General features: G+C 35.9%; 1 protein-coding gene and 1 non-coding gene across 2 annotated transcripts in view; both read right to left on the bottom strand.

Moving 5' to 3' along the window:
* HCN1 (hyperpolarization activated cyclic nucleotide gated potassium channel 1) overlaps nucleotides 1-16,949 on the bottom strand; it is a 436,515-nt gene that overhangs the window by 354,017 nt on the left and 65,549 nt on the right. The window lies entirely within an intron of this gene.
* Nucleotides 12,295-12,367, bottom strand: TRNAC-ACA (transfer RNA cysteine (anticodon ACA)). The gene has a single exon. It is a non-coding gene; the product is annotated as a tRNA-Cys (tRNA).

Raw genomic sequence — 16,949 nt, 5'->3', positions numbered from 1 at the left:
TGGTAGAAGAATCCATTACTTGATGTGATTTAATTTTAACTTCTAATTCCCTGATTGCAGGGGTAGGGGTGGGGAACTCCTGCTACATCAATAGTCAGTAGCAAATTAGCAAGTTTTGCACTCAGGTAGAAATTTTCTCAAGTATGATCCATGGTATTGTGGATAATACAATCTATGGGCCCACCAAATCCAAGTGTAAGGAAACATGATTATTGTATTAAAATGTTTCAGTAATGTATTTTTTTTTTAAATTTAGGCTGTTTGGACTCAGGTTTATTCTTCTCAAGTAGAGCAGGCAGGAGAAAATATACTAACGGCATGCCACATCCTGTTTTTTCCCTATAGCTTAGATGGATAGTAGTAATAGGCATCTCCTGCTCATTTATAATCAGGAATACTCAATTAACCCAAACTGCCATTTCCAAATATCCCTCTCTCAATGTCTTAGTTTGAGGATCAAAAAAAACAAAACCTCTACATTTTCGTTTCGGCCTTAAGGCATTTCTCACATTTATTCATGTCATAGTGTCACATGTAACTACTCATCCATCTATCTCTTAGTTTCCTAGGGAAATATAAATCCATTATTTTTAATAAAATCAGTGATAAACATTCATGAAGAAAATAGGGATTTGTTTGTAAAATAAATGTCTCGAAACAAGCTAGGATTATCCTGGGTTTTTTTGTTTGTTTGTTTTTAATGCTGGGGGCATGGGTATGGCCATGATGTTCAGGCACAAAAGTTGCCAAGGTGAGAAAGGAGAAATTTGAAGTAGATCACTTCCCTCTGCTAACAATGGTCAGAGGTTTAAGGTTACCTTAAGGTTTCTTGCTATTGATAAGCCTTTCAAATCTAATTGTCTCTCAATTATTTAAGGGCAGATTACTCAAGCAGTACCTAAATATGTCTCCTGTTTTTCTGCCTCTTTTTTACTTTGGCTGTTTCCCTTTTAGTGCTAAATGAGCTAGACAAAAACAGGTAAGAAACCAAAGCACTAAAATCCAGTACACATAATGGGCACCATTCAAGAATTGCAGTTGTGCCCATATGGTTTTGGATTTTCAATTTTCTGTGTTATATTATTTCCATTTTACACATTCCAAATGATCTCACTCCATTCCCAACAGTTATCTTCACACAGAATGTGCAAAATTTAACTAATATCAAGGTGTTTTCATTGCCTCTTTCAGTCCTTTTATTTGTAGTAATTTAAACAGCAAATATTCATGATCATTGCTGGAAGTAGGAGCTATCAATGCTATTCTAAAATAAAATCAAAATTGTCTCTAAAAGTTAGTTAACCCTTAATATGCAAAACAATTGTTAAGCTAGGATGAATTAACAGCACATGGGATTTGTGTGCTAAAAGCAAACTGGTACAGCCACTGTGGGAAACAGTATGGAGGTTCCTAAAAAAAAATTAAAACTAAAATTGTCCCATGATTCAGAAATTCCAAAGCTGAGTATACATCCAAAGGAAACAAAATTACTATGTTGAAGAGATATCTGCACCCCTCAAGTTCACTAAAGCTTCATTTATAACGATCAAAACATGGAAATTTCCTAAGTATATGTATGTGTGTGTCCCTGTGATTTTGTATCTGTATACTATTCACCCATTAAAAAAGAAGAAAATGCTGCCATTTGTGTCAAAATGGATGGATTTTCAGAGCATTATGCTAAGTGAAGTAAGTCAGATAGAGAAAGAGAAATACTGTATGACCTCATATATGTGGAATTAAAAAAAAAAAAAAAAACATGAAAAGAGATCAGATCAGTGGTTACCACTGTCGGGATGGGTCTATGGAGTATGGGAATTGAATGAAGGTGATCCAAAGTTACCAACTTTCTGTTATAAGATAAGGTACTGGGGGTGTAATGTATAAGATGATGATTCCAGTTAACATAACATGCTTGCATGCGTGTATGTATACTAAGTCACATCAGTCATGTCTGACTACCTGTGACCCTAGAGAGTGTAACCTACATGGCAGGATGGTGAAAGTTGCTAAGGGAGCAACTTCTAAAAGTTTTCATCACAGGTAAAAAAATTGAGGGGATTAACTATATGAGGAGATGAATGTTAACTAAATTTATTTTGACAATTGTTTCACAATATATTATGTCAAGTCATGTGGTCTATCACAAACTTATACAGAACTGTATGTCAATTATATCTCAATAAAAATGAGAAATAAAAGAAATAAACAGATGAAATAATGCTGTTTTTAAATGTAAGGAAATAAACATTTGTGCACAGCATATATAACTACAATTAACATTTGAGTTTTACAATTTCCATTTGTTGGGAGTTGTCTTATTATTGATTCAGTTTCATTTCCGGTAATTAGTCTGTTCATATTTTCTATTTGTTTCTGGCTCAATCTTCAGTGATTGTACATATCTAAAGATTCATCCACTTCTTCTACATCCATTTCTACGTCCATTTTACTGGTGTATGATTGTCCATAGTAACTCTTATTATTCTCTGTATTTCTGAGGTATAGGTTGTAAATTTTGACTTTTAACCTTCCTACTAGCTTTGTATGTGCCTTATTTACCACCTTTACTACACATCTGCCTTTAGCAATGAGACATTATCTATCATAATTTTCATATTCTAGTTGTGACTTTTTCTGCTTAGATAAATCCCTTAAACACCTCTTATAAAACTACTTTGGTGTTGCTGAACTCTTAGCTTTTGCTTGTCTGTACAAATTTCAAAGAATTTTCATATACACTACCTCACCTTTTTCCTCATAAAAATGTTATGATGATAATGGGTAAGGGTACTGTGGTGATTTTAAATAACTTCTATCACTTTACATGGCCAGGAATTATGAGAGTCAAACTTCACACCACGGTCTCCTCTTCTTAAATAATATATCTACAGATATATAACAGTAGCTTGACATACAGACATGACACAAGTTAAATAACCACTTTTCACCTCTGCATAGCTGATGATAGTCTCTGTGATAACCACTAAATTTTAAATCTTGGGCTTTTAACAAAATATAAGTTCATGATGCTCACTGAAAGTCAAAGGGTGTTTCTCATTAACAAGTGTCTACTCCAGGTAGAAAATTCCGGGATTCAGACTCCTTCCATTGTGTGGTTCCACTGTCTTCCACAAAGCAGAGACCATGGCTCAAGCCAGAAAAAGGAAAGGAGAATGGAAGAGAGTGTGGGAAGGTTTTCTGTACCAGGCTTAAAAATGAAGTGCATTATTTTCACTTGCATTTCACTGGTAAGAACTCAGCCTTGACACTTCATTGCCCACCTTATAGGCAGAATAGAAAAAATGGTATATGAGCCCAAGAAGATGTTTTAACAAACTCTGCCACTGCCTTAATTTCCTCATTTGTAAAAGTGGGAAGAAAAGCCATTTTATGGTGTTTTTTAATGAAGGTTAATTGAGAAAATGCATGTAACAAGTTTAAAAGTATTTTAAATATTCACTAAGGAACAACTAGCGATGGTTTTTGTACTAGTTCTCATCCATTCCATCTTAGTAGCAAACATAATGAATTTCTAGAAATAGAATTCAAGAAAGGACATTCTAAGAAGACTATAATTGTCCTCGCTCCACACCAGTCTGCTCCAGCCTACTCATCCATTCACTCCAAAAGATACTACAGACCTACCATCCACCAGAAACTGCTTATCATTGATGCTAAAACAAAGGGAAGGTCTAGTGCATTCCTCAGTTGCTCACTCCACTAGAGAAGGTAGAAACAAATGGGGAATTATGATACAATAATTAAAGAGAGATGAAAAAGATAAAGTAGCTAAGTAGATTGCTTGGCATTTTTAAGCAAACAATAATGACAATAATGACAAAAATGCAGGTAGCAACAACTGCACTGAAAATCCACTAAACCACCCAGAAAATGAAGTCAGAGAAGGAATTCTGATAAGGATTATGTGTTTGTGTGCACGTATGTTGTCATGAGGGGTAGGGACTGGTGCAAAAGGAAGAGACAGGGAGGCATCCTTCTTACTCAGAGGATGCAACTAGCAAAAAACACGAAGTCACAAAGAAACACAAGCCACGACCTGAATGTTAAGTATTCAGTGACTGTGGGAACAATGAGGTTTAGAACACTTTGTATGTTTTACGGAGCTGGACTTATTTCAGTAAATAAATTTCATTTAAGACTCATTTGAGAGGATTTAAGCAGAGAAGTAGGCTTTCCTGTTAGCTCAGCGGTAAAGAATCCTCCTTCGAATATAGGAGACACAGGTTTAATCTCTAGGTCAAGAAGATCCCCTGGAGAAGGAAACAGCTACCCACTCCAGTATTCTTGCCTGGAAAATTTCATGGTCAGAGAAGTCTGGCAGGCTAACAGTCCATGGGGTCTCAAAAGAGTCAGACACAACTGACCAACTAAACAAAAACAAGCAGAGAAGTAACAGGATAAGATTTTTGCTAGAGCAGGGAGAAGAATCAATATAGGAAAAAGGTTACATAAACAAGACCAGTTAGGGAACAGGTACAACTCACCTAGTGAAAGGCAATGAATTTCTGAGCTAGAACAATATTAGGAGGAGAAGAGAGGAAGGGAGACAAGCGGAAGGAAAGGACCTTGATTATATTGAGAAAGTAGGATCAGCAGGACTTAGTCATTGATTAGATTAAGTGAGATGATGACGAGTCTAACTTAATAGCTGCCATTAAGATATATAAAAATGAGAGAGTAAGCTTATAGATGTGTGAAGAATGCACCTTTCATCATACTGAATTTAAGATACCATGTAGATTTTCAAGTAGGAACACCCAACAAGGGGCTGGACACATAAATCTGAAACTCAGAAGTGAGTCAGTGTACAATTTTGGGAATCATGACTTTGAAATCTTACTCTTGCTGATATTTACTTTATTTTTTAAAATATTTAATTAGTAGAAAAACATGGGGAATCTATAATCAATCATATTAAAGTCTTCAAGTGACAGGTATAATGAAAAGTGGTAGAAAGCAAGCATCCAAAGAAGTGTTTTCATATAAAGACACGTCTGGGTTAAAACTGCTTCTATGGTCTGACTGCTAAGATGGCCTAGAAGCCATGATACTTTGGTGGCAATAAGCCCAACTGAGGCTCAGATCTTAATTTCTAAATAGCATTTCAATAAAACATCTAGGGCTCCTTGAAGAAATTACAGATTTAAAGGCTAGAGAAAGGAAATACAAGATGAATCCAGAGCATCAAGAAATGTCAGAAAGCAATGTTGGGGAAAACATGGTTAGGGTATCTCGAAAGGATACAGGAGCCACCCCAAAAGAGCTGACTACAGCTGGAACAATCTCAACAACAACAACAACAAAAAAGCATTGGATGAGAACCCAAAGAATAAAATACATACTCATGAGACTATACTGATATAAACAAATGATTAAATAAGTAAATATAGAAGAATGGGCAAATTGTCCTTATAGAAGAATTTCAAATATAATAAATGTTGACGAAATTGCATTAGAACACCACAGTAATAGCTGCTACAACCAAACTCCACTAAAGGCTGATAAAAATAAGTGAAACAAACTCTAAGTAAACAGGCTAGTCACATAGCCTAAAGCTATTTCCCCTTAAATACTATTAATTATCAAGATGATTTTAACCCATTTCCACAGAATCGTCAATATTGCATATCCCTCCCTCCAGGTGGCCAAAATCTCTCTCTTTCCCCTTGAGTATGGGCTGTACTTAGGGTCTTGCTTCTAAAAAAGAGTGTGGAAAGGTAAAATACTAGCTTTACACTGGAGAAACTTGGCAAACAGTACCTTAATCACATGATTAAGGTCAACACCACCAGTGATAGGTCATCATGATGTCATATACCCCTAAAAGATGAAGAGAACATTTCACTTCACTGATATCCTTTCTTTACTCAAGTCTAATCATGAGAAAACTTCAGAAAAAAGATTCTACGAAATAGTTACCAGTACTTTTCTAAGTGGGGCTCCCCAGCTAGCTCAGTGGTAAGGAATCTGCCTGCCAACACAGGAGATATGGGTTTGATGCCTGGGTCTGGAAGATCCCCTGCAGAAGGTAATGGCAACCCATTCTAGTATTCTTGCCTTGGAGAATCCCATGGACAGAGGAGGGTGGCAGGCTACAGTCCATGGGGTCATAAAAGTCAGACTTGACTTATCAATTAAACAACAACAATTCTTCAAAGTATCAGGGTCATGAAAAACAAGAAAAGACTGAAGAACATTACATTTCTTTAAGGAGACATGATAACTAAATGGAATGTGGTATCTCAGAAACCTAGAATATGAAAAAAACATGAGTGGAAAACCTGGTACAATCAAAATAAAGCCTGTAGTTTAATTACCAGTGCCATACCAATGTCCAATGCACCAAAACTAATTTCTCATTTTTAATAAATGTACCTTAGTTGTGTTAAATTTAAACATTAGGGAAATCTGGGTAAAAGGGATATAGCAACTCTGTCCACTATCTTTACAATTTTTCTGTAAATCTAAAATTACTTCAAAAGAAAGTTTAAAGAAACAACTAGTATCAGAACACAAATATTGGGAGCATTAAGAGACTAAATTATGTGAGGAAATCAAACAAGACATACTTGCATGATTATTATACTATAGCCAGTTTTGTACTATATAAATCACAGATTTACAGAGGGTTAGGGTCAGAAACACAAATACACACAATAAATGACCTAGATGACAAAACAAATTTCACCAAATTTCCAGAAATCTAACCTGCTTTTGTGAGCAGAGAAGAAAACTCATTCAATTCATTCGCACATTTCCCCCATAGTACTGCTCCCTCATAGCTTTCCTTGAAGTTTCTCTGACACACCTATAGCACCTCAAGCAGTAAAGCAAACTAAGGAAGTATAATGACTCATTCATTCACTCATTCATTCCACCTACTATTTATTGAGTTGCTATTATGTGCCAAGCATTATTCCGGAAGACTGAAATACACTGATGTTATTTAAAGTTGAACTAGATAAACCATCCCTGATTATTCAAATAAGTAACCTGAGTTTAAATGACTTAATCAATGTCACACAGTTGGTTAAAAACACAAGCAGACTAGAAATTAGGCTCTTCAGCAACTTTCTTCTTATCCAAAGGATGGTTCTCAGTAGCGGAAAAACCCTGGGAAAGGTACAAAAAATGTCTGTTTCCTTTATGATTAGTAAAAAAAATTCTCTAAACATTAAGGGTGATTTGAGCTCATCATAAAGATATGCAAAGAGCTCTAGTTTCTAGTAATCTTTATTCCAGGAATAGGAAATTCACACAGTTTAATCTTCGGAAAAGCTTTGTTAGATAAATCTCATAATTGTTCTACTTCTTTTTTTTCTTCAGAAGTAGAAAGTCAGGCTTCAAAAGGTTAAATGCTTTTCTGAGTTCATTTCATGAGATAGTGACAAAGCTGCAAATAGAAGTCCCTGATTCCTCACGTTTGCCGTATTTCACCTCACGTTATCTCACTGAATTAAATTCTATTTTTCTGTAGCACTCTCACTATCACTGTAAGGTGTCTGTTTCACTGTAATGGATAGAAAATGGAGATCTCAACATAGCATTAATATACTCAGTGAAACTCACAATATGTATATCATCAAACACTTTTCATTTAAAGAACAATTTCACTGATTTCCTCTCAGTTTCTCTGAAACCGAGTTTCCTCACTTGTGAAAAGGATAACTAATACCTACCTTTGTAATTACTGTGTGGATTATTTAATATAACATATGTGAAGTGCCAGCATTATATCTATACACCCTATTAATAAATTTGTTTTCTATTTTCCCATCAATTTTAGCCCCACAAATCAAATTTAGAATGTAAGTTAACTGAGAAAGAGTTATGTGTATAGCTACAATGTGAATAAAGGGAAAATGAAATCTCTGGTAAATAAAGATTTTGGAAATATTCTGAATATCACATAAGTATAGATGCTGAGCCTCCATGAAACATAAAGTATCAAACAACCTAAATCTTTAATTTGATCTACATAGGTCAAAATGTGTTATCTGAGACAATATAAGTGGAATTTTGTAAACAGGTTAACCTAATATAAATATTTAAACATTAATATCTGATAAGCTGATCAGATGTTTCATTTACTAATTAGTATAGTTCACTAATTAGGACAAATTTTAGAAGATCCATATAGTATACTAGGATAAATTATTTCTTATGTTCAATAACACAGAACAAAGTATTTTACAAATACTTTGTAAAATTTGTACATTACAAATGTCTTAACTTCATATTTTTCTTATTATTCATCCAAGACTTCCATATGGTAAGTCTTATAAGCCTTTTTCTTAAGTAGGTTAAATCATCTCCCTTTCAACATTTAAACAATGAATTTACTTGGAAATTTTGTGTCATGGATAACAAAGAGAAAATTCAAATGACTTTTCATTACTTTCAAAATGTAATTTCTTAGTTTAGTTGTATTATTATTTTAAACCACATTTCCTTTGGGTGGAAAAAAATGTGTGATAATTTTGAGTTAATCTAAAATTTCTGAAAAGGAAAGAACTCATCAAGCAACAAATAAAAATCATGTAGATGGAATTTTTAAAAAATATTAGTGGGTGTGATGGGTAGCTTGTGATAGGATAGTTCAACATCTTATTGGTCACCATGATGAAAGGTAAAAGATGCTAATCATCTTCCATAGCTTCAGAATTCACCATTAAACTAGCTGTGTCCATTTATAGACACTCATATTTCCCTAATTTTAAAAAGTGCACCTGGAGCAGAATTTTTTCTCCAAAAGACAGAGCCAGCTGTAGAGAGAGAGACAATTAAGCTTGATTGGATGACTCAGCAATAAAAATAGGAAACTAGCTGGATGAGAAAAGATGAGCTACAAAGAACTAGATTGTCAGGAGAGGGCTCTTTGAAAGAAAGAATGAGGAAGTGAAAATAACTTCATCAACACAAACAACTGGAGAGGTGAACTTTTCAGTTAATGGCAAACGCATTCCTAAAATGGAAAGAGAAGGCAAAGGAATGCTTTATTTGTAGTTAAGTTGTGTATAAGGCTATATATGTCTCAATGGCTATTATGCTTTAATAAGCAGTTAATATAATACTGAATCAGGAGTAGCACTATCAAAGGTCACCTAAGCCTTTCCACCATCAGGTGACACCACTGTGCTCCTTCCTGCCTCTTCCAGGAACAGAGGTCTGATCTTTTTGCCAGAAAAACAATCAGTTCCTCTTCCTCTTGCTAGCTCCTCCTCATCCCTCAAAAGTCCATTCCTTTCATGATTACACTTACCCAGGGAAGGGTCACTTTATCCTTCAGATTGGGTCAGTCTCCCTTCATAAATGTATCACTTTTTAGATGCTGCCTCCTCCAAGAATGTACCTGTTTAACTTCAATATTTTTAACATTAATCTCCTTTGCTACTTTAAGACCCATCAGAGGAGATCTTGTGTCTGTTTCCTTGAACACAGCATACCCTCAGTAGGAGTTCAGTGAATATTCACTGTTGAGTGAATGGATTCTGAATAGAAAATAATGAGGCAGAGATGCAACCCCGCCTGACAACTGATTAGTTCCATTATTCTGGACAAGTTCACTTTGCCTCTTTATGTCTTACTTTCCTCTAAGATTACATCCATTTATAAACCTCCAAGCTCTGATAAATAGGTTATATAATGTCTTTCTCTTGAGTTAAATGCAAAATTTTCATGAAAATTTCATCTTAACTACTATGATATTACTATCTATATTCATTTTCTGCCCATCCTCTGTTATTTCATTAGAACTCGGTGAAGTTAGCTATTCTTTGAAAGTAGGAGAGACATCTCCTAGTGATGAAAATGAAGAATACCATCCTCTTTAATTCAGAAGAGTGATGAGACAATTTAAACATTCATTCAACAAATAATGAATATAAATCAACTAGATCCTAAAAATCGCTCTAGGTGAACAGGACAAAATAATAAGTAAAAAAAAACAAAGTCTCCTTTCTCCTAGAGCTTTCATTTTAGGGCAACTGAGGTAAATAAATATATAATATAGGGAGTTGTAATAAGTTTTATGTAGAAAAATTAGATCAGGATGGATAAAGAACAGAGAACACTGATGCTTTACACACAGTAGTCAAAAGAGCTCACTCATAACTTGACCTTCTACCCATAACTTGAGTAGAACCTGAAAGAAGAAAAAACAAGAGACTTATCTGGTTAAAGAGCTTTCCTGATAGAGGAAAGAGCTGGTCCAAAAGCCATGAAGGATATTCTTGGCAAAGTTCTAGATATAGAAGGGGTACAGTGAGGCTAGAAGGATGTAAAAAGAGCCTTTCAATAAAAGATGAGATTACAGGGGTAATCAAGGAGTCAGACAATGAAGGAGGACCTTATGGGCCTCTTCATGGGACTGAAAACCATTGCATTGTTTGGAGCTGTGAAGTGACATGGTTTGCTTAGGTTTTCAAAAGAATGCACTGACAGCGATATGAAAAATTAGCCCAAAGGATGCAAGGGTAGAAATAAAGAAAACATTTAGGAGGTGTTACAATAACTCCAGTGGGGGATGAGGATAGCTTGAAACAGAATGGTAAAGGTGGCAGTGGTTCAGAAATGGTCACATTCCAGATCTATTTTGAAATGGACTCAGTAGATCGGATACGGATATGGTGGGCAAGAGGAGTCAAGTAAGCAGCTGGCTAGAGGGAGGGGAGTGGGGTGGGACTGAGGAGGGTCAACACCCTCTCTCACTTGCAGGGCCCAAAAATAAGCAGAAGAAAAGAGAAAAATCGCCACTTCCATGGGCTACAGGAGAAACAGTGTCTTCAAGCGAAAACTAGGTTTCAGTTTGAGAAAACAAAAGGTGAATGGAGGAATTTTGTTGAAAGGGTTCTGGATACCTACGACCCAGTGGACAGTTCCAGGGATGGAGGTGGAGAGGGTCATGAGAGGGTTAGGGTAGTACATGCATGGAACCACACGGGGTGGAGAAAATGTGGTAATCTGAGAATTCTTGCATTTACAGAGGCAAACTGGGATCCAGGATATCCTGGCATTAGTCTGGATGACGTTTCAGGCAGACTGTGGTGATGAGGCTATGAGTCAGTCCTGTAGGAAGGAGGCCTCTTTCTGCTAGAAACCTGTCATGCTCTTAGATAATAAAGAAGTATTAAACACAAAATCTGTTTTCTGAGTCCTCAGGTTCTGGGCTAAAACATCAACCTTGATTTTTCTCTCATGGAAATGCTTGATCAAATAGCATATAGTACTGTCATGTGAGAGGACAGATGCACTATATTCAATATTTACAACGCTCCCATGAGTTATCTATTATTCCTACTATGTAGATTGGGAAATGAAAACTTAGCAAAGTTACATATCTCAGAAGAAGTCAAACAGAATTTCGACCCAATCATGTACATCAGCCACATGACATTGTTGTCATTTATTAATTTTATGATAACTGTGAAAGACTATTCATGTCAACTGCAAATAAACATCCAATAATGCTTTTTTGTTGAAAATAATTACATGACCATCTAGACCAGCAGTTCTGAATATTGATGTGGAAATCATTTCAATATCACCATCAGTAGTGATTGCTCTCATGAAATATACCTCAACAATCACTACTGTGTTCTCTGTGTACCAGGAACTACTGAAGCACTGGGAATTCAACACTAACAGAGAAAGCTGAAGTTTATACTCTCAACCAACATCCTGGTGGAAACACACAGAGCAATAAGTCATGAAACACATAAAACCATTCTTTTTTTTGGCTGCGCCAGGTCTTAGTTGCAGCACACAGGATCTTCAATTTTCATTGCAGCATGCGGGATCCTTTTTAGTTGGACACATGGGATCTAACCAGGGATGGGACCTGGAGCCTCTGCATTGGAAGCATGGAGTCCTAGCCACTGGACCACCCGGGAAGTCCCAACAAAACCATTCTAAGTGCCAAGAAGCAAAGACCCACGATATTGTGAAGGTGAATATAGAGGAATAACAACTTGAGCTAAATGTGTTCACAAAATATCACTCTGAAAAGATAACGTTCAAGTTGTTTAGGAAGGCAGAGAGTACAGCCAATACAAAAATTCCTAATGAAGGATCCAGCTTCAAGAAGAAGTCTAATGAAGCCAGTGAACAGTCTGCAAAGGAGACAGTAGAAAGAAAAGAAAGAAAGTGAAGTGACTCAGTCGTGTCCAACTCTTTGCGACCCCATGGACTGTAGCCTACCACGCTCCTCCATCCATGGGATTTTCCAGGTAAGAATACTGGAGTGGGTTGCCATTTCCTTCTCCAAAGGTTCTTCCTAACCCAGGGATCGAACCTGGGTCTCCTGCATTGTAGGCAGACACTTTACCGTCTGAGCCACCAGGGAAGTTTTTAAAGGAGGGAGTGATACAAGCTAATTTTGGAGAGAGAGGCAGGGAGTCAGATCATGCAAGGTCCTAGAGGTCATGGTAAGGCATATTCAGACTTTATTTTAATAAAGTCACTGGAAGGTTTTAATCAGAGGACTCAGAGGAGTTACAAGATCCAATTTGGAAAAGAAAGTTAAAACAACCTATCAGAAAAGACATTACTATGTACACAAAATATAAACATATGCCTGTATATGCCATATGCCATGTATGCACATAACATATATATATATATATACATATATATATATGTTATGTGCATAAATGACAAACAGGGTCTATCTATTTGCCTACACTTCTACTTCAAATAGATTTCTCAAAGTCAAATGCTTAAGAACTGATGCTAAATAAGAGGACTGTGCCTTCAGGCAGGAGGAATACAATTCTGTAATTCTAGTAATTCTGATTTCATTTTATTCTTCCTCTCTAAATGACAGGTTTCTTTTTGGTAACTGACATTGAAATGTAGAACCTGCAAAATCAGCCATTTATTATTCCGAGTCACTAGATGGAATGTCTTCTCTTACTAAGTTACACATGTGTCATTTCTTTCCCAAAATAATTGGGATATTATTGCATATGATAGTTTCCATCATGTGAAAAGGATGCATAAAGTTGCCTCTCATCCTCTTGATGATTCACTTTAGACTGAGCCATCACTCCAAAGGTTCCTCTGTGGACCAGGAGGAGCCATGGTGACTATTTTCACTGACCTGGGGAAGCAAGAATTTTTTGTCAACTATTCATCATGGCTTCTTATATTTCTAGTGTAACGAGAAATTGTAGTAATAGTAGATTGTAGATTTTTTAAGTCACTTATTGTCAAAATAAAAACTAACATGACTACTTTTACCACACACATGCTCTGAGAAAAAATAGATTGTCTATGAAATAAAATCTAGAACCACCAGTTTTAGGGTGCACAGTCAAGACAGATATAGTCTTTCATGTATACTTTTATCTATGACTATAATGTGTAACTTTAGGTAAAATGGACATGACAGAAAACTTACATTTACTTTGAGTGGCAAAGAAGGTATTATAATTTCCTGATTTCCATTTCCCAAGAGTATGTGTACAGATTAAGGTCGTAACATAAGGCCAAATGTAATATTTACTGAAAGCATTATCATTCCTTGGTTTTATAAACCATTTATAGCCAAAGCAGTATTCTCAGTTTATTTGTGAAATTTTAAATACCTTTATCTAAGTATATCACACTTTATTTATAGAACGTATAAAAGTACTGAGGAAAAAAGAATAATATATGGGTTGTCATATTACAATAGAGAATGGGCAGAGTAGCAACTTCTTGGACACTTCAGTCAATAAGCACTAGAACCCTGTTGGTATAAATATGCAATAAAATGCCAGACAACTTGTGTTTTCAAAGTTAGTTTTTTACTTGACTTGATGAAATAAAAGTTGGCCCTATACTGTTAAGAATGGACTGAACTTGACCTTGTTAAATAAACAACAAAAACTGAACAGGTTAGTGTCTTCTTAACATAAGTGACTATTTTATACATGGCACACATGTGCTTGCAGACCACTGAAAGCTCACACTTGAATAACAGAGGCCATGGCACTACTTACTGAGAATATCTGTTACTTTGCTGTGTGTTTTGCTTAGTCACTTAGTCGTGTCCGAACTTCTGAGACCCCATGGACTGTAGCCTGCCGGACTCCTCTGTCCATAGGGATTCTCTAGGAAAGAATACTGGAGTAGGTTGTCATGCCCTCCTCCAGAGGCTCTTCCCAAGCCAGGGATTGAACCCAGGTCTCCCAGATTGTGGGCAGATTCTTTACTGTCTGAGTCATCAGGGAAGCCCAAGAATACTGGAGTGGGTAGCCTATCCCTTCTCCAGGGGATCTTACCAACCCAGGAATCGAACTGGGGTCTTCCCATTGCAGGTGGATTCTTTATCAGCTGAGCTACTAGGGAAGCCCTATTTGTTACTACTAGTGTTTTATTTTCTACACTGTGAACCTTTCACATGCTGTCAATAAATCACCTACTCTGAAAAAAGTCACAAAAGGGAAAGCAAATTTTTTTTAAGCTATAGAAAAGTCATAAGTTTTTTCTGTATTTTTGTAAACATATTTGGTGAATAGAAATGTGTTAATAAGCAAGCAATAAATGTTTACTAGTAGAAAATCATTTTCTTGCTACCCCTCCTCAAACTACATTTTGAATACAGCCATAAAGAATACTAGTTTGAAAAATCTTCAAATTATTTGCTTTTACAAATCATAGCAGGGTGCATCTGACAAGTTGGGAGAAGTATGAGGGTCAGGGAATTCCAGGCCTAAAAAAGATATTCATGAGCACCCAATTTAACCTCTTCTTTCCAGAGGGGAAATAACCAAGACCAAAAGGATGCTAAGAATATGTTCCAATCTAAAGACAGTCTCACTAATTTAATCATAAAAATCACTAAAGATTAAAGAAACTAAAGGCATTAAAAGTATGATATTTGTTAGGTAAACACAATCATGGTGGAACCATTGTTACTAAAATGCGTATTTGAACTTTTTAAGGTTACTTAATGTTCATGGTATTATTTACATTATCTGATCATTTTTACTTTTGTTATGCTATAAACTATATCAGAAAAAGCATTCTATATGTCACAGTACATGCACAAAATTCAGAGCTTAAAGATGGAGCATTTGATGCATGCTAAAATATTTGGAGGAAGACTGAAAAACTGTAGTTTGCAGTTTCCTTTGAAATAGATCAAAAGAAAAAAAAATGGCATGTGAATAGAAGAATAGATATGTGGTACAGAAAATGTACTAAGATGTTAAAGAATCTAGGTAGTGAATATTGTTAGTATTCACTGTGAAATTCTTTCAAAGTTTGTACCTTTGAAAATGTCCATAATACTTTTTCAGGAAACGTTTAATGCTTAAGAAGATCTGCTACTCTAGAAGAAAGTAACCAAACCAATTGTTAATGGATAAATCTGTAATAATTGCAGGAATGAAGTCTCATATACTTTAACTTTTCAGAGTTCATCATTTGTTTTTCTACATAGAGGCACAAAATGTGTATGCACATTTCCACCTATATCCATAAAAACATACTGTTAATGATGGAAGAAGGATGACTCTTTGCAAGCTTATGGACCATAGCCCACCAAGCTCCTCTGTCCATGGGATTCTCCAGGCAAGAGTACTGATGGGAAAGAACCCGCCTGCCAATGCAGGAAACTTAAGAGATACAGGTTCCATCCCTGGGTCAGGAAAATCCCCTGAAGAAGGAAACAGCAACCCACTCCAGTACTCTTGCCTGGAGAATCCCATGGACAGAGGAGCTTGGCGGGCTATGGTCCGTAGGGTCGCAGTCAGATACGACTGAAGCGTCTTAGCACACACACATATCATACCCATCTCTGAAATCAAAAATCTCTCTATAAAATATGATTTTTTCAATTCTGAAGCAAAGCATATCATCCTGTTTTTGACCAAAATGGAATAATAGGGACCAGTTTCCCTTCCTGCTTTAACCAACTACTAAACCTGACAAACTATGAGAAATGATGGTTTTCAGATACTGGATCACAGACAATGCAGAAGAATAGCTCCTGGAAGAGGGGAAGCACCAGCTCCCTGCATAGAGTGAGTTCTAGGGGAGAGTACAGATAAAAGAAACCAAGATAGAGCTTAGCGGTCTTGTTGGAGTTGAGAGACAAAATATAGAGATAGGAACATTATGGTAGCTGGAACTTATGAGTCAAAATACCGAAGACAAGGGAGCTGTACAGAGCAAGAGAGCCAAGATCTGCAGAAGGACCCTTCAATGAGTCTTTGAGAACAGGACATGCATGTGAAGTCACCACAAAAACCAAGAAATATTATCAAAAAAGGGTAGAGGAAACAGAAACTATATGAAGAAATAATGGCCAGCATTTTTACAAATTTATGAAAACTGTAAACACACAGATCAAAGGCACTCAACAAATATCAAGCAGAAGAAACATGAGGAAAACCATATTAAATCACTTAAAAATAAAATTGTTGCAAAGCAATGCTAAAGAGAAAATCTTAAAACCAGCCAGAGGAAAAAGTCTTATTACATACAGTAGAACAGAGAAAAAAGTAACATCAGGCTTCTCATCAGAAACAATGTATGCAGGAAAAGAAATAAAATCATATCTTCAGAGTACTAAGAGAAAAAAAAAATCTCCTTAGACTCCTTTATGCAGAAGAAATACTTTTCAAAAATCAAGACAAATAATGACTGTCAGGCATATGAAAGTTAAGAAAATTCATCAATGGTAGACGAGCACTACAAGAAATGTTTAAGGAAGTTCTGCAGAGAGAAGGAAAATGATACCAGATGGAAATTTGGATCTACACAAGGAAATGGCAACAGAAATCATAAAAAAGCATTTTAAATTCATTTTAAAAACATTTTAAAATACAATTATCTGTTTGGAGCAAAAATAATTATAATATATTTGGGTATTTATAACAAACATAGAGATAAATTATATGACAAAAATAGCACAAAGGCCTGCAAGGAGACAATGA

Source organism: Dama dama, chromosome 25, assembly GCF_033118175.1.
Source record: "Dama dama isolate Ldn47 chromosome 25, ASM3311817v1, whole genome shotgun sequence".
NCBI classification, from domain to species: Eukaryota; Metazoa; Chordata; class Mammalia; order Artiodactyla; family Cervidae; genus Dama; species Dama dama.
The sequence above is the reverse complement of the archived record's forward strand: the minus strand, read 5'-3'. Positions and strand labels throughout refer to the sequence as shown.